This window comes from Eleutherodactylus coqui, chromosome 8 (assembly GCF_035609145.1).
Source record: "Eleutherodactylus coqui strain aEleCoq1 chromosome 8, aEleCoq1.hap1, whole genome shotgun sequence".
Lineage (NCBI taxonomy): Eukaryota > Metazoa > Chordata > Amphibia > Anura > Eleutherodactylidae > Eleutherodactylus > Eleutherodactylus coqui.
This window is the reverse complement of record NC_089844.1, coordinates 24,172,596-24,194,439: the sequence shown is the minus strand read 5'-3', so window position 1 is coordinate 24,194,439 and position 21,844 is coordinate 24,172,596. Positions and strand designations below refer to the sequence as shown.

Below are 21,844 nucleotides of genomic sequence, written 5' to 3'. Positions count from 1 at the left end.
CAACCCTCATGCCGAGTCCAAAACTTCCAACGTCTCAGATACAAAACAAGAAACACTTGTGCGGCGCCGGACGCGGCTAACGAGATTACTCTGCAGCAACGGATGGACGGGGGAGAAAATACAGAAAGCTACAGGATCCGAATATCCAGAACGGACAAAATATTACCGTTATTATACAGAATCCCCTCCCACCACACGATATCTAGGTTCACCGAGTTCTTATATACAGGCGGCCACAGAGAAGTAGCCGTCTGATAGAAAATCTGTGTTGCCCCTAGCAACCAATCACAGTGCAGCTTTCATTCCTTAGACTGCTGAGGTAAGATGAAAGCTGCGCTCTGATTGGTTGCTCGGGGCAACAAGGACGGTCTTCCTGTTAGTCAGCTCTGATAAGTGAGGCCCATTGTGGCATGTATAAGCCGTAGGGTGGGCTGTATCTGGCTGTCCGCCATTGCGTGCCCTCTGTGGTGATATAATGTAAGTAAGTGGTCCTCAGCTGTCACTCCTTGTACTGCTGAGGTAAGATGAGCGCTGTACTGTGATTGGTTGCTAGGGGCAATACAGCTTTTCTTTTAGACCGCTTCCATAAGTGTGTCGCCATTCTCAACCAATCACAGTTCAGCTTTCATTTTACCTCAGCAGTATAAGAAATAAGAGCTGCGCTGTGATTGGTTGCTAGGGGCAACAAGGACAGATTATCTTTTATTCTGCTTTCGTTGCCAGGATCAGAGGCGATCTATGCTGTAACCCACCCTGTAGTTCACCCATCAATCACAAGGCCTGCAGCCAAATCTGCACCCCTGACTCGTTTTATGTATGCAGCACGGATGTCGAGGGGGAGAGGTCAGTGGTCAGAGAATCAGAATAGACCACTGCTGCCGGTCAGGAGCTGCAGACGGGGCGAGTAGAATGGCCGGCCAGAGGCCAATAGAGGGGTCGCTATCACTACTGGGGCCACTATGGGATTAGGTCACAATTAATGAGGTCCCTATTACTACTGGGGTCACTTACTATACAGTCCAACAATTACAATCGGCCCTTTAAAGGCAACCCCAAGGCTGATGTGGCCCTCCATGAACATGAGTTGGGGACGGTTCCTCATCTACGGTCCTCAATGCCAAGTCTACCTGGGTGTACAAGGGGAACGCAGCATAACTAAGGCTCCTTTTACACGCAGCGATAAGTCGTTCGCACACGCCAAAAATGGCAGAGTTTGGTGTGCAGCCCGTTTATATAGGCAGATAAATCGTTAGCAAGTACATTCACTATAGCGTTCACACGTCGTTCAGATCTACTGTACCAGCGAAGGTGAAGGACTGAACCATCGCTGTTCACACACGAAGACAAGAAAACTGGCGATTTTTCTGCTTGTGTTAAGTCCACGTCGTTCAATCTCCGTCCATGTTTACAGTGGACAATTATCGGTCAGGTTCGTAAGACCCAACGATTTTTGACCAGGACAATCAGTCTGTGTAAAAGAGCCCCCAAAAAGATTTATCATTTTGAAATCTGGGAAAGCTGGGTGACAACCCGTGTAGGAACTGTAATGGAGGCATCATGGTTGTCAGCAGGCTTCTCGGGAGCAGACAGTGGCATCAATGCTATGCATTACACTGCAGCTTTCACACCAAGTGACATCACAGGCCTGCCAGGTGACATCACCTCAAGAGGACGACCCCTGCTTATGTGTACTATAGAAATACACTAAGCGGCCCCTATATAAAAGCCCTTGGCCCTCTCACAATCAGTGGCTATGTGTATGGTAATTCCCCCTGTGACCCCAAAGTGTGACATAAAGTCACGTGACAAGTTCTCAATGGATCAGCTTCTATGTGAATCCACATTAGATGGGAAAATCCAGTGATCTGAGTGGCTTCAAATGAGGCCGGGTCATCAGTGCTGGACTAGCCGGGGCCAGGATGTCACTGCCAACCCTGGGTGGTGGGGTTTCTTGTGCAGCGGTGTGGAGAATATACCAGGAATGGCGTGATCGAGGAAAAACATGGAGCTAAAGGGGATCCTGTGGATGGAAACAACTGGTCACCGAAAGGGGTCAGAGGAGGTGGTCAGGAAACGTTCTGGCCAACGGGCGCTGCACAGTCAGGAGCAAAACACTATTGTTCCAACTAACATTTCCTAACACACAACTCGCCATTCCTTAGCACTGACGGGCTATAACAGCAGACCACCAGCTCCAGCGCCATTGTGTCTAAGAAAACGAGGCGAGACTCCAGGGGGCAAAAGAGAGCAAAACTTGTATCCCTGAAAAGTGGAACAACATCCACTGGTCAGATGGATCCAAATCAAATGTCTGCTGTACCATGCCGATGGGAGGTCAGAATTTGGTGCAAGCTACATTAAATCGATGACCCCTTCCTGTCAGCTGGTCAGAACATGTCAGACCTCCATTTAATCTGTGGCAGTTACAAGAAGCTTCCTGTCCACAGGGGCCGCTATTCCTGCCGAAGGATTCCATTACCCAGTGGGATCTACGCCACGATGAGCTACTGCAGTTCTGAAGGCCAAAGAAGTCCAACGCGCTACCAGATGGGGTCTCTAATAAAGTGACCAGTGCATAGGGATGTCACAGTTGGGGGGGGACTAATACTTTTGAGCCTTCTCTGATAGCCAGAGCATTGCAATGACTCCTCTTGCACCGGTTGTGGAGGGTCCAGATTTAGAGAAGTGCTACCCAGATGTTTAATACGAGGCTCTTAGCCAATCTGCGGAGCCGCTAGGTTTATTGTAATCAGCTTCTATGGTTTAGGCTCCAAGTGCCATCATCACCGGCAGGGTTGGACATTATGCTACAAAGCTATAACTGGTGCTTTGTTACAGTCTGCTTAACAATGTAACACCAGAGATATGAAGTTTGCAGAAGCCTCCCACAGTCCTACTCAGCATATGCGGCCCCCCCAGACCGGCAATAACGAATAAAGCGTGGAGACAATTTACATGGCGATGCGGCTCTTCGCGGACATAGCGGGCGGTGAAGTGATGGCCGTCCTGCCCGCTCTCCCCGCATCAGCCGCTGCAATGTTAATTTTCCTAATATCATTTGTCTTATTTATTGCTTCAATTATAGAGATAATCCCAGAAATACAATTCCATGATAATCCGGCGCCATTTCCATAGTAATTGATCTTTTATTTATTACACAAGAGAAGCGTTCTGTGAGCAGCGCTATTATTTCAGATTGCTTCTTTAATAGCAGCATTAAGTAAAGCCCCCGGTATTACACATAATCAGAACGTCTTCGAGGTGCGGCAATGAAATCTGAGCCGCTAGCAGACCGCCGTGCAAAAAGAATAAAATTGGATTACATGAAGGACGCGGTAGGACAGGGCCAACCTAACCCCAGCCGAGGCAGCCTGGGAGGTCACCGGTACGCCATTCCTGCACTGTATGATAAGATATGGAAGAGCGAGCGCTGTACACCAATACTTGAGCTGCGACACATACAGATACAGGATCGAAGCAGCCATTTACTTATTTATAACGCCCCCTATAGGTCTTCTAACTCAATCCAATATGGCAGATTAAAGGGGAAATCCTCTTCCAGTTATTGTCAGACAGGTCATAAATAAGCAAATGAGAATCAAACGACCCCCCCCCTAGCCACAGAAGCTTACACTCCATCAGGCGGAGGCATGCATCACTGAGATATATCTGCCACCATACAGCACAGGGACAGAGCCCGCCAAAACAGGCGCCTCCACTAAAGAGTCAATATAAGTCTGCAATTTATTCATCAAGGCCGAAACATACCGACTCCACCCAAGTGGTGCCAGGAGCTGGTTTTACAAAAACTCAAACCCCATGGCCCAGCCCCATATGATACCCAACATCGCCAGCCATGTGGCCAGACCCATCATCCATTCTTTCCTAACACTCACCTATTACCTCCTTTAATACCCACTGTTGCCCTTCTTAGGGAGCACATGGATCACCTATTGCTCTCTGTTGGCATCTTTACCTCCTGGCCACACTTTACAGTTCATTAATTCAATAGGAACACTGCCAGTTTTGGCCAAACACAAAAAGCTATTGTAGCAAAGAACCCGAGTCCAAGAGGGCACAACGCCAGCGCCACCATCATTTTAACAGTTTAGTGTCTGACTTCTATACAGACAGATACCTGGGGATCTACCCAGCTATATCTATGTGCGACCCATCTGGACGCACAGGGTGCCAGTCCCCAGCTTGTAAGGGGGCACCAGGAAGATGTAAGATGGGGGCAATTGCTCCCCTTAGGTCTGCCCAGCTAGATTTTCTTCTTCCTCCTTGTGGAACTACATGAATCCTCCTCTCGGCTTGGTTTCCTCTCCTCTTATGTTCCAAGAGGACACTGAGCTGGATTCTGGGGTACAATTTTAGGTACAGAGGAGTTCGGTTCTGGTACTGTATTTAGGATATGAGCTTAGGGCTTTATTTATATATACGGAGCTTGGTTCTAGTCTTGTATTTCTATTGTGAGATTGCCTCTGGTGCTGCATTTAGGTTGTAAGCCTGGTACTGTATTTATGTAGCGAGATTGGTCTTCCACTGACTGTACTTATGAATTTGGTTCTGGTCCTAAATGTTATAAGCTTGGCTTTGGTACTGAACTTGTGTACTGAGCTTGCTTGGTTCTGTGGCTTTATTTATGTACTGAGCTTGGTTCAGGTACTGTATTTATGTTGTGAGCCTGGTTCTCATGCAATATGATATAAGCTTGGTTCTGGAGCCGTATTGATGTACAGAGATTGGTTCTGGCCCTGTATCTATGTATTGAGCTTGGTTCTGGTGCTGTATTTAACCACTGAGCTGTTCTGGTGTGGGCCTGCTGCCATCTTTGCTTTTATCATGTGCAGTGTGCCATTACATTTGAGGGACAGTGCCGGATATCCAGATCTATGGCCCCATAAGAAACCTTAGGAATGGAGACATTTAGCATTAGGTGGATCCGCCTCCTCATTCATCATTATCGTTCTTTGCATAAAGATGGATACACAAAAAACGAATCTCATTCCCCACCGCTAAAGTCTGTAGCACTTCCATAAACCACAGGACAGACAACGTGCTTCCTTACACGGATGCCTGCCAGCAAGGTCCAATCAGCCATTGCAGCCCCTTTGTTTGGGACCCCCTTACCCATGATGCACCGCAGAGATAGGTGACCCACCCCGTCCTTCAACGCTCCCCGTGTTTCACATGCCAAAGAATTGCCAATGAGGCCCCAATTTGCAGGACAATGGGCCACGTTGTTGCAGAGGATCCCTGGTCCCTAATGCACCATGCAGGGTCTATAGAGAAACTTCATAATGTGTCTCAGATAATTATTCCAAGCAGCAGTCACAGGGGGCGGTGAAGGAGCCGCTGCGCCCCGCTTCATTAACTCTTTCCCGCGTCGCTCTCTATTGTAATGTTTGTAAATATACATTAAAGTGTGTCAATTGCTGCATCGTTCCGAGTGGACGGAATGCAAATGAAAAAGATGGAAATGTGTCATTTACTTTCTGCCCGGACTATGAAGTGTCGCATGATGTTATTAGATTCACGCCATTAACTTATACTGTGCAGGGAGCCTATTCTAGGGATCGGAGGCGGGGGGTGGGGCAAAGTCATCTACAGTCACTGTCCAAAAAATCAAGGAGTTAGCGGAATGGAATGAAACTTTCTCTGTGTGATTGTAATGTTGGTATAAGTGATTACAATATCAGATCCTTTATGGTGGAGAACGGACCCTTGTAGGGAGGCTCCAGTACCCTGTTGTACCGCCTCTAGCTTGGATACAAGATGTGATGCGGCCAGGCATGGAGGCTCTAGTACCCTGTTGTACCGTCTCTAGCTTGGATACAAGATGTGATACAGGCGGGCATGGAGGCTCTAGTACCCTGTTGTACTGCCTCTAGCTTGGATACAAGATGTGATACGGCCGGGCATGGAGGCTCCAGTACCCTGTTGTATCCAAGCTACAGGCGGTACAAGATGTGATACAGGCGGGCATGGAGGCTCCAGTACCCTGTTGTACCGCCTCTAGCTTGGATACAAGATCCAATACAGGATGGGAGAGGGGCACATGGAGGCTCTAATACCCTGCAGACAATGGAGACTACAGTGGGTATTAAGGACAGTACACATAATTGATGCCATGAGACCAAATGCCCTTCAGCCAGGTGCCTGGAAATGGTTCTAACAGGCACAGGGGTGTAACGATGGCGCCCCCTGTCTCTGGATGGCAGACAACAAAACGTTTGGAGCTTCTGGTGCTTGTCAGACGATTAGTTGCTCCTCTCTACTGGTGGTCTGTCGGGGGTCCTGAGCCCGGTCACCTTGTGTGCCCTCACATATCCACTGGTCCCAACATCTCCTAACAGCCAGGTCAGACGCTCTTCTCTACTGGTGGTCTGTCTGCGTCCTGAGCCCGGTCACCTTGTGTGCCCCCATCCACTGGTCCCAACACCTCCTAACAGTCTGGTCAGAACGGCCGGTGGCGGACAATTCATGGATACGACCATCTGGCTTCTCACATCCCAATAATGCGCCCGTCTCAGACTCTGGTAACGGGGTGAAATCTCTTCTCTGCGTCGTAGAGGCATCTAGTGGCCAACAAGCTCTACAAGCGGAAGAGGTCACTACACACAAGGAGCCTCCGAGAGCCTCTTATAGGCCAAGGGGGGAACCACTATTAGGGCCTCCGGTGACAAGACCGTTCATCTAATCACCACAACTCTCATCATCTACAGATCTGTCTGAGATGGAACCGCAGGACGAGTTCTAAAGCAAAGTGTTTTTGACAAGGCGTGTACAGGATGCTGTACATAGCTGTAACCGCAAGCAATCGTTCATATAAATAAAGCTTTGTCATAATAAAAAGTTCTGCAGCTTTCTAATAAACTTTGTTTCAATACTTTGGATATAAACAAGTATGTTCTTCAATGACAGCAAACTGAGCTCTTGAAAATAACAAAGGCTGAAAACTCATCCTGACCCAACCCTGCATATCTAATGAACTTGTTACAATGTATCGGAGCAGAGAATCCTATCTGAGGTCTCCACACAGCGGTCCTGGCCTCCAGGCTGATGGCTCTTGGGGCTCGTTCACATCGGGGTTGGGGCTTTTTATCCCTGTTCCATTTTTGGAGCAGAGAAACGGAATTACAACTGAAATAGGTGTTTCAACTTTTTCCCATTGATTTCTATTAGGTTTCCAAAAAAAAAAAAAACAACACCCAGAAAGCTTTGTTTGCTTCTATTCTGTTTCCGCGTCTTTAATGGAATAGCGCAGTCCGCAGTGCCATTTGTTCCACATGGAACAGAAACATATTTAAAGTTTTCCGGTTATATTCCCTGCTGTGGTCCCTCCGATCCGCTGATTCTGGGCTCCGTTTTCAGGATGGACGCTGCAAGTCGTGTATTTGTAGTATTAAACTACCAACTTGTTGTACCTTCTCTCTGATTGGCCGTTGCTGCTCATATGATCAGCACTGTCTAATCAAGGACCCGAGTACAGCGTGCATTAGGTAGTTAGAAGATTTTGGCGGCTATATTATAATGGAGTCCAGAACTGGCAAACTAAGGGATCACCGCATAGAAAACCAACAGCAGGTAATATAACTGCCCCCCTCTGGTCCCAGGAACGGAGGGTCACTTTAAAAGGTTTGTGAAGAACTTTGGTTTTTTTTTCTATTAATGACCCGTCGGCTGGGTCTGCTGCTTGGGGGGTCGCTGCTGCCGCCATCACTGCTGATCTTAGCCCAGGTAGGTATTACATTGACTTTAAATGGGAGCTGTGTCTGCAGTACCAACCCAGGCCACTATGCTGTGGTCAGCTTGATCTGGTTCCTGTGCAGTCTGTAGTGACAGCAGCACCAGGAATCCGCTGACCTGTGGGGATCCGGAGAGGAGGACTCCACCAATCAGCTCTTGATGACATAAATAGCGGAAAAGAAAGTTCAACCTTTTTACGTTTTTCCAATTTCTACAGAGAAGTGCAACCTCATTACAATAGAGCCAACATGGCGATATGCGATAATCTGTAACACCCCCTCCACCTCCAATTCTATACCTGTGAACACGTGCCGACCACAGTGACATACAGCAGTCATGTATCCACATTATATCCTCGTAATGACTACGCACTGCAGCTTTAATATGTCCAACAGCAAAGCTATTGGGTGCCATATCATGGTCATGTGACTTGTGGCCACAATAGACACACACACACACACACACACACACACACACACACGGTTTTCCAGTCCTAAATTTGTTGATGGTCTATCCTTAGATTAGGTCTTCAATAGTACGGTAGATTGGTGGGGTCTATTGCCCAGGAGCTTCACAGATCAGCGTGCATGATTTCAGCTCCGTTCCCACTCCAGTGGCCAGGCTTGGTATTGCAGGCAAAGTTTCCATTTATTTTAATGGGAACATGGCATGCAAAACCAAGCCTGGCCACTACAGTAAAGAACGGAGCTGTCTTCTTTCTGCAGAATTCAGTTCAGTACATGAATGCAAACAACTTATTGGACAGACCCCAGCCAATCTACCATTGATGACCTATTCTGCAGATAGGTCATCAATAGTTTACAAACGGAAAACCCCTAAATGACTTCCCTAATTCTAATCTTTAGTTTTATCAGCTCCTTGGAAAGTTAAGGATCCAGTACCAGTAATCTGCAGCTAATCACCAACCCTATATGACCCTGCTGATAACCAAAGACATGCGACAACAGTAAGACAATCTCCTGCAGCAAGATCGGAGGTGGAATCACCCAAATGTCTATATACACCCAGTGCACAGATGTTAGCGCTCTGCAATGTAACGAGACCGACAGGCTGAAGAGATAATCAGAGGAGTTTCGATCTGCCCATCACAGGCACAAGTCTTCACACCCTCTACTTCCAGTCACCAAATGTATGATCAAGTCTATAAAACCTCCTAAAGCCACAGAGCTGACAATCACTTCACAATTCATCATCTGTCACAATGTAATACAATTACTATAAAAAGGTAGATAAGTAACAATGTAACAGAATACGGAGTGCAAAAGGAAGCGCAGAGTCAGCAACGTACCAGCACAGCATCACCGGGCGCTCATCCTCACTGCCAGGGCCGCCAGAAACCCACAGGAACCTGAGGAGACAGAAGAACAGAGTCATCAGATCTCAGCACAGACCCAGATTCATTATTAAATATCCCAGCCAGCGCACGAAGCCCCGATTATACCAGCTGCACACATGTACCCATATACAAGAAATGCCCAGGTTCTATCAGAATGGTCCACATCACTATATACTGGAGATATATAACTTATACCAGAGATAGATATAGATACACACACACACAAAATGCCCAGGTTATATCAGAATGGTCCATATCACTATATACTGGAGATGTATAACTTATTCCAGCAGTACATATATAATTATATACAGAAGATACCCAGGTTATACCAGCATGCTCCATATTACTATTGATATATAAGAGATGTATAACTTAAACCAGCAGTAAAAACACAATTATATACAGAAGATACCCAGGTTATATCAGAATGATCCATATCGCTATATACTGAAGATGTATAACTTATACCAGAGATAGGCACACACACAAATACCCAGATTATATCAGAATGATCCATATCACTATATACTGAAGATGTATAACTTATACCAGAGATATAGAGATATACACACACACAATGCCCAGGTTATATCAGAATGGTCCATATTACTATTTATATATAAGAGATGTATAACTTAAACCAGCAGTAAAACACAATTATATACAGAAGATACCCAGGTTTTATCAGAATGGTCCATATCACTATATACTGGAGATGTATAACTTATACCAGAGATAGGTGTGTACACACACACACACACACACACACACCCCAGGTTATACCAGCATGCTCCATATCACTGCATACAGGAGATACCCAGGCTATACCAGCATGCTCCATATCACTGCATATAGGAGATACCCAGGCTATACCAGCATGCTCCATATCACTGCATATAGGAGATACCCAGGTTATACCAGCATGCTCCATATTAGAGGAGATCCTGATGGAACGCGGTACATAACAGATGAACGTTCTCCCTTCACTACGTGAACACTCAGCACTGATTCTTGGATTTTCCGCTGGTTTCTTCCACGGATTAGTTCCCACGATCCCCGGCTGTTTACTTTGGGTCAGTCTGTCAGATTCTGGGAAGTTGACACTTTCAGTTGGACAATTCCCTATAGAGAACGCTCGTCCAACAATCCCACAGTTTGCTGCAGAGTTTAGAGGAGGTTAGCAGATCTGATTCAGGCGGTGTATACACGGTGAATTCCGCGTGCATGTATTGTGCGCTGCGAGACGCAAGGAAATACTCATTTCTAACTCTCTCGCAGTGATGCCCTGAGACCATAAAGACCGCAGCAGCTTCTATTTTCTGTTATTTTACACAAACCGTGTCCATAATTTATTACAGGCGAGTTAAGAATCGCATCATAGAAACGTCACAATTATACAAGTGCGATATTGGTCGGAGTTCCTCGCTCGCCTGTAAGTACAATAGTGATGAGCGAGCATGCTCAGTTAAGGAAATTACTCGAGCGAGCAGCGGCATTTTTGAGTAACTGCCTGCTCGTCCCTAAAGATTCCGGGGGGCGGCGGGAGATCTCCCTCTCCCACACACCGCTTCACCTCGCCGCCCCCCGAATCTTTACGGACAAGCAGGCAGTTACTCAAAAATGCCGATGCTCGCTCGAGTAATTTCCTAAACTGAGCATGCTCGCTCATCTCCAAAGTACAGCCATCAGTCAGGGCCGGGAATCATATACAAAGTATCAACTATGAAGTGTGACTCGAGTGGTCCTCTGTTCATCCTGAACTGCCTGGTTCATGACCTGATCTGCTGCTCTACAGGGAAGCCTAAATGAGGGGGATCTGGATGGAATTGTGTATTCAGGGTCTGTGGAAAGCTGAGGGACACCCCAATCTATACAGTAGAGCAACTCACTGGCCGCCGGCTCCGGTCTACGCATGCGCCAGCTGCCAGGCAGCCGGCACATGAAAGATCTGGAGCTGCGGGGCGCGGGTGAGTACGCGCTGCTCTCTGCAGGCGCTCGGGTCGGGTCCCGCGGCGAGAATTCTCGCTGCCTGATCCGACCCGGCCATCTGCAGGCGGCATAAGGAAGATGAAACAATATTTCTGCAGCGCCACCTACTGGATGGCAGCATTCCTTCAAATCAATAGAGGACTTAACCTAGTCTTAAAACAATGATTGGGAATAGCAGCCCTTCTGGGAGCTCTCCTTGGGGAGAGACGATGCCCACTCACCCCCCAGGTGCCTACACCCCCCGGGTGCTCATCTTGGCTGGTATTGGTTTAAGTGCAGAAGGACATTATAAGGCTGGGTTCACACACGGCGGATTTGCCGGGGAAATACTATCTGGAAATTCACTGCGGCAAATCCACCTGCAGCCGCTAATCCCGGGAGCTCAAGTCTCATCCACTCCGGACGGCGAATCCATCACGGCAAAGCCAGCGCAAATTCGCCGGACGCAGCAGGTCCACTTTTTTATTTCGCAGACGTGCTCTCCTCTTTGGGAGCGGGCAGGCCGCTTCAAAACCCGTGGCCAAGTGCTGCGGGTTTTGAAGCAGCGCTTTTGACCAGCGGAAAGCTCACGTTTTTTCGCTGCGGCCAAACCATGAGATTTCCGCCGGGATTCCAGCGTGTGAGAACCCAGCCTGAGGACTTGCTTCTCCGGAGTGCAAAGTGAAGCAACGGCAATAAATAGAGAAAGTATGTACTACAAGGCTCACTACCAGGAGCTGTGTGCAGTGACCCAAAGTCTGTCATTTTTGGGGGGGCTTATGGCTCCCCCTCCTGTCAAGCAGGGAGCAGGAGCCAGTGATACTATAAATGCAGAAACTTTAGATACCCTGCAGGACACTGGGGATCTCCCATGAGGTGATGTCATTGTGGATACAGTGATGTCATCGCTGGTTTGCACAATGGTCTCCAGCTGCATCTTCTAATTGTACAACATATTAATCTGAATGAATCGTCTTCTTAAAGTTAGTCTCCGCAGCAACATCACATCGGCTCCTGACCACAGAGCTGACAATCTAATCTCCCCATTCCTGATTGCTGATTACTGAGAAGTCATTCAACTAATGAGAATGCAAAAACGGAAAATCCGCGTCGCAGTGCCGGCTAATGCCAGCTTTGCTGTGACGGATTGGCTGTTCTGTGTGGATGCGATTTTTGACAAGTCGCATCCACATAGCTGGCTAATCCCGGGATTAGTGGCTGCAGGCGGATTTGCGTCAGCGAAATTCTGCACGGAAGTTCCGTGGCATATCTGCCCTGTGTGAATCCATGCTGCATCCGCACGGACTACAAAAAAAATCTCGCTACAAAACATCGCTCATGTGAAAGAACCCACGGGCTTCACATTGTAGCCTGTATGGATGCAGCCTTAAACCCGCAATGTTGTCTGCGAGTACAATGCCCATTACGAGAAAAACGCATCATTTCGCAGTCTACGCAATTTCCACTTTCACCTGTATGACTGTTGCATATGGCTTTAATAGGAAAGCTTTAAAACCGCACTCCTATAGAACTTACATTTCCATGTTCCACAGGAATCTCAGAAAACCAGAACATGCTGTAATCTCCGCATCCCACGGCATCACAGCCTGAACTAGCAAAAATGTCGCCATCCCAAGTACCAGCTTCCCGGCACCTGCCCGTCACAATGAGACACCAGGGCGATGCCCCTAACAGGTGGCCGCCATCACATGTCCACTTCTGACGAGATCATGGACTGGTGCTGCAGGGAGTATAACTCTCCTGGTTCATGAATGCAATGCTACCACTATAGTGAAGACTGACACACGAGGGGCAGCAGCGTACACGCATGTGGCTCCAGGATGACAAGCTGTCACACACATATCTGGCACCACTTATCTCCTGGGGTTACAAGAGGTTTGGGCAGGAGAAATCAGGATGCCATACCCCACAGATATGACTGTTGGCGGATCCAGGGGCAACTGAGTGGGTTATGATATAGAAGTCGCCATCGCTACGAATTCCCTTCCCCGTCACGAGACGTTACGCCAAAAAGAGCGGTACATAAGCGGAGATAAATCACAGCAGACGAAGGACGGCTGACCGCAGATGGTCATAATAATGAGACAGCAGGGAGCGGTAGAGTCACCCTGGAGGGGCTCATCCACCGATCTGCGCAGCGTCCTCCGGATATAGCAGTGACCTCAGCTCTAACTGCGCCATTTACTGCACGCACAATATGGCTGGTACTCGACCGGCGGTAACTTTTATCGGAGTGGTTTATAGGACGTCATTCGCACGCGTTATTTATGGTGACACACTGTTCATGTCCCCGATGAACGCACATCTGCTGCGCGCCGCGGCGACGCCGGGAGGAATAACGATCCCGGATAAATGCGGAACTTCTGATTAACAAGGTTTTTATGTTATCTGACGAAGCCTCGGGCAGAGAATTAGCGCAGAAAATCAAACTGTTTGTTTTCCTCAATACTCGGAGACGATTGATTTGAGAGCTGTCGAGGGTTAACTCTTCATGTGCTGCGCGGATACAGAAAACTCAGCCGCCCAGAAGAGGAGCCATTATGAAAGAAAGAAATACTCTGCAGGGCCGGGCGGTACATAGAGCTTAAGCAACCTCAGCAACTTACGATATATGATATAAAAGGTCTCTAGAGGTTATATCTGTACTGGAGCGTTATAAGAGGAGCGGCGGATATCACATATAACCTCCAGAGAGCTTTATATCATATACGTGATATCAGCCGCTCCTCTCATAATGCTCCAGGGATCTAACCTCTAGAGACATTTCTATCATATATCAGTACTGGAGCGTTATATGAGGAGCTGCTGATATCACGTATATGATATAAATGTCTCTGGGGGTTATATGTGATATCAGCTGCTCCTCTTGTAACGCTCCAGTACTGATATAACCTCCAGAGATACTTGCATCATATACGTGATATCAGCCACTCCCCTTATAACGCACCAGTACTGATATATGATATAAATGTCTCTAGGAGGTTATATCTGTACTGGAGCGTTATAAGAAGAGCAGCTGATATCACATATAACCTCCAGAGACATTTATATCATATACGTGATATCAGCCGCTCCTCATACCGCTCCAGTACTGATATAACCTCTAGAGACATTTATATCATATATCGGTACTGGAGCGTTATAAGAGGACCGGCTGATATCTGACATATACAGAAGGTTCTCAGCAAGGGAGATCTGATATCTAGTAGTGATCTTGGGGGGGGGGGGGGGTTACACTTTCTGCCAATCTTCAGACTGAATAGACATGGCTGATAATGGAGAGCAGTAGCTTGTATTCATATAGGGAAGCCACAGATGGCAGGTGCAGAGCTGCATTATAATTTCTGAGGTCCAGAAGGTGAGGTCGTCCTTTACCCTCGGCTAGTTTATAGGGAACACATTTTACTGTCCCATGAACCAGGGCGTACCGCGCCATCGCTCTCCGGCGGACGAGTCACACGTGGAAGCCTTGTGGGGACCGTAAAGATTTTACATCTCATGTACAATCCAAGTCCGTCCTAATTAGCAGCCGCCAACCCCAGGGAGAGATTATCCCATCACAAAGCTACGACCTTGTAAGACTAGAGAGGAGATCGGAGCCCCCCACAGCGCAGCGGGACCCCCATATTCAATCTGGATAGAAGTGGCTCGAGGCCTTAGTCACAGGACGATAGTCTCGGAAAACCAGCCGCCAGTAAGGGCACCATATTGTAAATGCCCCAAACTAACTATGGGGGGGGGGGGGGGGGGGGCAGAAGCTAAACATACTGCTGTCTTATTGGGTCCCTTTATAACATAAAAAGACAATAATAGGGGGGAGGGGGGGGGGAGGGGCTACAAACTTTGCACCGGGTCCAGAGCTCCGTGTGGTCTCTACGTCGCTTCCACTTCTTTAAATTATCGTAAGAGCATATGGCGGTCATGCCAGAGAAGAGCATGGATCACATGGCTTCTAATACCCATGTAGTTGGCACAGCTCTCCCGCTTACTATTGGCATAACGCATCTACAAAATCCAATGTCAGTAATTACCATAGAATACAATAAAAACCCAGCCAACCTCCGCAGCATGGCCAGCAGTGGCTAGGCAAGACCTTTGTGATCACGCAGAGTGCCAGCCAGCTGCTTGCAGGGGGGTAACCAGGCCGAGGTGGGCTGCAGGAGAAGACCCCCTTAGGTCCGCCGGCCAGATAATAGTCGTGTGACAGCATTTTGTGGAGGGACACGATTCCTCCTCCTCCTCCCCATTCTGATGTTTCAAGGAACCAATGTCAGCCCACCGATGCTCCTGTAAAACTATTTCTTGGGTCTGGTGCCGTATCCATGAACTGAGCTTGGGTCTGGTGCCGTATCCATGAACTGAGCTTGGGTCTGGTGCCGTATCCATGAACTGAGCTTGGGTCTGGTGCCGTATCCATGAACTGAGCTTGGGTCTGCTATGTTATCCACGTACTGATCTTTGTTGGTACTCTGAGTTATAAGCTTGGTTCTGGTATTGTATCCATGTATGGACAGTGCTTCTGATGCTGTATTTATGCCATCAGCTTGGTTCTAGTTCTATATTTCGTCACCAAGCTGATCTGGTGTGGGTATGTTGCCATCTTGGTGCTTATGCACAAGTTTAACATATGCAGACCGCCCATCAGCGCAAAATATATATCTTTTTTTTTTCTTATGACGGAAGGAATGGGGCAAAACACATTCCACTGAGGGTGCCATCTAACCGAGGATCGGCACCGCGGCCCATTATAGTACTCTGAAGGGGCAGCAGTTAAATCATTGAAGTTATAGAACCATACCCCCCTGTCCTCCCGACAGGCGACAGTCCCCAGAGCCATTCATGGCAGGTCCTGGAAGAATATGGGGATACTGCATTAAAAAAAAAAAAAAAAAAATCAACCTAACAATATTTAAAGGGGAACGCCACCCAAATATTCCTCCGTCTATTTCTCAGGTTTGGAGAAGGGAGGGGGGAGTTCTTTGTTCTTGCGCAGATTTCCCATATGTTGCAGATTCCTGTTGACTTCTCCCTGGAAGGGTTAAAGCTCTTGTTTTCTCTTCGTTTTCTTCTTCGCCTTCTCTTGTTTGCGCTGCCCAATAGACTGAGCAGTAACTACACGTGAGGTAAGTCCCCGGGAGAGGAAGGTTCAGATTTAAATTACTAAATTCACTGAAAGGAGAAATTACCTCGGTGCATTGGGAGCGCAGGCTTTGTTTTCTAAAAATATTACGAGAAGCCGGGGCGCGGATTAATTCTATAAAGACTGGAAGAATCTGATAGATCCGACCCCCCGGCCGTCAGAGGCCGCTCTTCATCCCCGCTCTTTGTAAAGATCAAACACCTGCGGGCGCAGCTCAGATTCTGTGCCGGAGGATGAAAGTCTCATCACTACATTGTGGAAAGCAGCAGCAACTCGTGCGCAGACAGCCCCCCCAACACAAGCCGTGCGGGCACGTCTGCGCCAAGATCCCGATCACAAGGGTTAAGTGCGAGCGTGAAGACGGACGCTGAACCAGAAGCACACGGAGGCCTGGCTCACATGGCGGAATTAGGCGTGGAGTCTGACATATTGGCATCCTATTCATTTGATTGGGCATCTGCAGGATAGTTTAATATGCACATACATTACTTATCCTGTATAATCCTCCAGAGCTGCACTCACTATTCTGCTGCTGGTGGGGTCACTGTGTACATACATTACTTATCCTGTACTGATCCCGAGTTATAATCTGTATTATACTGCAGAGCTGCACTCACTATTCTGCTGGTGGAGTCACTGTGTACATACATTACTTATCTTGTACTGATACTGTGTTATACTTCAGAGCTGCACTCACTGTTCTGCTGGTGGAGTCACTGTGTACATACATTACTTATCCTGTACTGATCCTGAGTTACATCCTGTATTATACTCCAGAGCTGCACTCACTATTCTGCTGGTGGAGTCACTGTGTACATACATTACTTATCCTGTACTGATCCTGAGTTACATCCTGTATTATACTCCAGAGCTGCACTCACTATTCTGCTGGTGGAGTCACTGTGTACATACATTACTTATCCTGTACTGATCCTGAGTTACATCCTGTATTATACCCCAGAGCTGCACTCACTATTCTGCTGGTGGAGTCACTGTGTACATACATTACTTATCCTGTACTGATCCTGAGTTATAATCTGTATTATACCCCAGAGCTGCACTCACTATTCTGCTGGTGGAGTCACTGTGTACATACATTACTTATCCTGTACTGATCCCGAGTTATAATCTGTATTATACCCCAGAGCTGCACTCACTATTCTGCTGGTGGAGTCACTGTGTACATACACTACTGATGTGTTACATACTGACCCTCTGGAAGTTGTGGGGTACCAGTGTAATAATGAGTTGAGGGTCCCTTTAAATCCAGTGTTTGCCATTCTTTGATTCTGGTTTTCTGAAGATTCTCCATAAATCACTTTTTAATTTCCTTCATTAACAATCAGCAGACGCGGCAGAACAGCGGTTATCGTGCGCTAATCGCGGTGGCTCGTCTCCGCTCATTGTTGAGGAGTCAGCGGGGGAGTCTTTGTTGCTGCGGCAGCTCCTCAAACACCTCTAGTAAGTTACCTGCTGTTCCTGCTGGATGACTTCCGGCAATCAAGACGTTCTGAACGACGGGACAAAAACAACAACAAAACTGATCAAGAAATCCGTCATCCTGATACTTGTGGGGGGGGGGGGGGGGGGGGGGCTCCGAGACACGACTAGATTCTAGGAGCGCTGTCAGACTTGTGGATCACTGCAGCAACAAGACAATCAGATGACCGCTACTAAACTGATCAGCTCCCGATTCAGCTCCCTGAATAGAATGCAAGAAGTGCAGTAAGGCGTGGCACACAAGGTTACAGCTTGCTGAGTGAATGTTGCTCTAACAGAACAGCGCCGCGTTCCTCTAGGCTCATCTACAAATAACTAGACAAGGGAAAAAAAGCAAATGGGTAAAATAAAACGCTTCAATGACTCCAACAAAAGCAAAAAGCTGCGCAATTTCCATCACCTCCGCTTCTTCTATAATAATTTTCCAGCGCGCCGCCAAGTGTTCTGTAATCAGACAATATTCCTCAGCGGGTCTCTTGTTCTGGCAGCGCGATTCATGTACACCGAGTCCAGAACAACTCACCCTGCAGCCACTTAAAGGGAAAGTCCACCGGCACGAGCCTCCTGCCAGGGCAGAGCTGGACTGTAGCAGCAGCAGCAGAAGGAGCCACTGCCACTCTGTTCCCATCATACACCGCGCACTTCACTGGTCATGGCAGCCCCATATAGCAGTTTTCAGTAGGGTATTACATGAGTATTGTGGGATGGCCATTGTCACAGTGTTTGGCAGTACTACGACGTTTGCATGGTGGCGCTCTCTACGCACCGTATGACGGAACTAGGAGTTTGGGATCACCAAGTACTGGAAGGCGTTCTTTTTTTGAATGCTTTCGTTGAAAGTATTTGGGCACCGGGTGGCAATATTATTTAAGTAGTTTGTACATTTTATATTTTATCTGCTCTATAGACCAGCATTACATGGGCACTATATAGGAGTATGATGGCTCCGTATAACAGTATTACAGTACAGCCACACCGTGCCATACGACTCCGTACAGCAGTATTTCATGGCACTGTGAGGTAGCGTTTCGACTCCATATAGCGGTATTCCATGCAACAGCATGACAACCTTACGACTTTCTATAGCAGTATTTCACGCGACAGCGTGGCAGCCTTACGACTCCATATAGCGGTATTTCATGCGACAGCGTGGCAGCCTTACGACTCCATATAGCGGTATTTCATGCGACAGCGTGGCAGCCTTACGACTCCATATAGCGGTATTTTATGCGACAGCGTGGCAGCCTTACGACTCCATATAGCGGTATTTCACGCGACAGCATTACAACTCCATATAGCAGCATTATATGACACAATAGCAGTATGATTGCTCCATACAGTGGTATTATATGGCACTACAAGGCAGTATGATGGCTCCATATAGCAGTTGCCACTGTAAGGTAGTATTATAACTCTATATAACTGCATTATATGGCAGTATTATGGCAGTGTATGGCGGTATTAGGCACAGTGTGGCAGTATTACTCAAACACTATTCTATAATACAGTAAGATGTAACACTCAGATCCAACAAGATGAAATCTAAATTCTGATTTCGGTCTTTTGATACAAGGTCTTTCCGGGTCATTAATCTTCATCGAGTAGTAACGATGTGTTAGCAATCGGACGAGTGGCGTGATGAATCTTCACCGGCTGCTCTCCTGAAGCGGCTCGTTATTGCAGTGCGTCAGTAGAGGATGAAGCACCCGAGCGCTCGGCCCGCTAACGATTCATCGCTTTGCGTTTTGAACCCTCCGTTCTTTGGGGACAGTTGGGTGCAGATTGTTACATTAATGGCCGAGCGATTCATATGAACAATCAGATCCGCAAGATCAGCGCCAGGAGCCGACCGCGCCATATTAACAGGATGCAGAACTGAGTGGCCGGGGAGGAGATATGATACACCATACAACATATGAGAACATCCTGCGCACACAGCGTACCGATACGATCCACGGCTCCAGGAACAGATGGGCGACCGTGGGACACTGCGACTCCTCCATACTCTGCCTGGCAAAGGACGCCAGTACAGCGCTACAAAACAAGTGATGGAAGCGCTGAATATTATTCTCCTATGAGGAAAATAACCTCTTAAAGGGCCAGAAACCACATTCTGGAGCCTGTACTAGAGAGCGTTATAAGAGGCGCGGCTGATACCAGTCACTGGAGGTTATATTAGTACTGGAGCATTCTAAGGAGAGCGGCTAATATCACATATATGATATAAAATATTTCCGGAGGTTATATATCAGTGCTGGAGCATTACACATATATGATGGAAATGTCTGTGGAGGATATACTAGAGCACTATACGAGGAGCGTATATAAAGGTTTAGATATATGTGACATGAAGTAGGGATTGTGGAGAGGGAGGTTTCTACACTTCCTTTCACTTATCCCACCGAGCTCAGGAATGCTATCTTTTTTCCTTAGGGAGAGTACCTAGTAGGTGAGTGAGGAGACTTATAAGGCCATTCATGCTCCTCTGGGTAATATGCAAATAAGGGAGAGGTTACAATTACTTACAGGAGCATGAACGGCCTTATAAGTCTCCTCAATCACTTTCTAGGTGCTCTGCCTAAGGAAAGATAGCGTTCCTGACCCACATCACAGGCCTCTCGCTAACCAACCCACAAACCTATGAAACATGAATGAGGTGCAAACACCCCGAAACAGCTGTCTGTACATGGAGTCTGGCTTTGCTTTCAATTCCCGGTCATTGTTACAAGGCTTGTATAAAGAGTCTAACATTGACTTGCAGGAATGCTGCCTTCCAATAGGTGGCGCTGCAGAGGTATTGTTCCATCTCCCTTATTTGTTTATCCCACTGATGAACACTACAGTCTGCCTCTCCCAGCCTGACATGGCTGATAACAGGGAGCAATAGATTGTATTCACTTGCACAGAAAATGCAGCTGCGGAGTCCCTTAGGAACATGTTGATCACTTGATCCTTTATAGATTTCTGGGTTCCCGATCATTTTGTCATTGATAGTATTTCTCGCCGTCTGTCGCGAACACGTTTGGGCTGCGGCCATTTAAAGTCGCCTCCATATTGGCCCAACTATTTTACTTTTAACTCTTTGGATGAACCCAACGACCGATCAGGCAACCGATTGGCTACAGGATTCCTGATCGCTTGTCATCCTTCCCGGATTGGGATTACGCATCGAGTTCCTGCATTCGTGATTCAATCGCAGCCGTGACGCGGTGTTCTTCACAGTGGACAGGGCACATGGTGCGGATCTGTTGCCCGCCTCTTACAGATAACGTGGCACAGACTTCGGCGAGACCATTGTGTTAACACTCCAGCCCGTCATTCACCAAACAATTGGAGATTGCTTTGTCGCCATCTTGTAACGATTTGGCCACACCCATGCTGTACCATTTCACTGATATGGCGAACATCATGGATTGTCTTCACCTGCCTGATGCCGCGGTACCTGCGGCACGATGTGGAGATGGGTGGAACCAGGGGGGGGGGGGGGGGTTGCGGGGGATTAGAGCCTCGTCTCTTGTATGAGTGACCATCATCCATCGGCACGCGGGACAATAACTCAACACCAGACAAAAAACACACACACAAATTCCAGGCAGTAAATGAAGAATGAGCCCAACATCCGCCGCGCCCGCTGTGACCCAATAAAACCGATTATCCCAGTCATTCTGGTCAACGCCATTATTAGCCGCTCCCCTGATTAGCTGCCATTGACCTTCTCCGTGCTGGAAGATGGTGCGTAATAATCCATGATGAGAGCATAATGAGACCCTGGCAGTGATACGCCGCCCAGCAAGGGTTAAATCAGTGATGAGGTCTGTCATCCATGCTGCGCCATTCATCTAAACCACATTCTTATTTACAGGGGCGGCCTGGCCCACTAACGGGCGGCGACCAGAGGCAAAGTAAAAAAAACAAAACACAAATCCACGAATCCCCAACACCGGTAATGACATCACAAGACCCGGTTACCGCCATTAGGGGGGGGGGGTCATCGCTTATCACGATATGGATGCAACGCACATACCTAAAGAGCCAAGAGACGGGGGAGAAAAAAATTCCCCCAAAAAGCGAAGTGTAGAAAAAAAAAAAAAAAAAAAAAGAAA

At 47.6% G+C, this 21,844-nt stretch overlaps 1 protein-coding gene across 5 annotated transcripts in view; it reads right to left on the bottom strand.

Annotated features, from left to right (window-relative positions):
* The window catches only part of SEMA5B (semaphorin 5B), a 245,894-nt gene that overhangs the window by 189,348 nt on the left and 34,702 nt on the right, over positions 1 to 21,844 (bottom strand). For 4 of the 5 annotated variants that reach the window (XM_066575322.1, XM_066575325.1, XM_066575323.1 and 1 more), the window contains exon 2: positions 9,062 to 9,121. The gene's annotated coding sequence lies outside the window, so the exon portion shown is untranslated. Of the gene's footprint in view, positions 1 to 9,061; positions 9,122 to 9,985; positions 10,043 to 21,844 lie in introns of those variants that run through there. The other variant, XM_066575326.1, reaches the window with a different exon arrangement.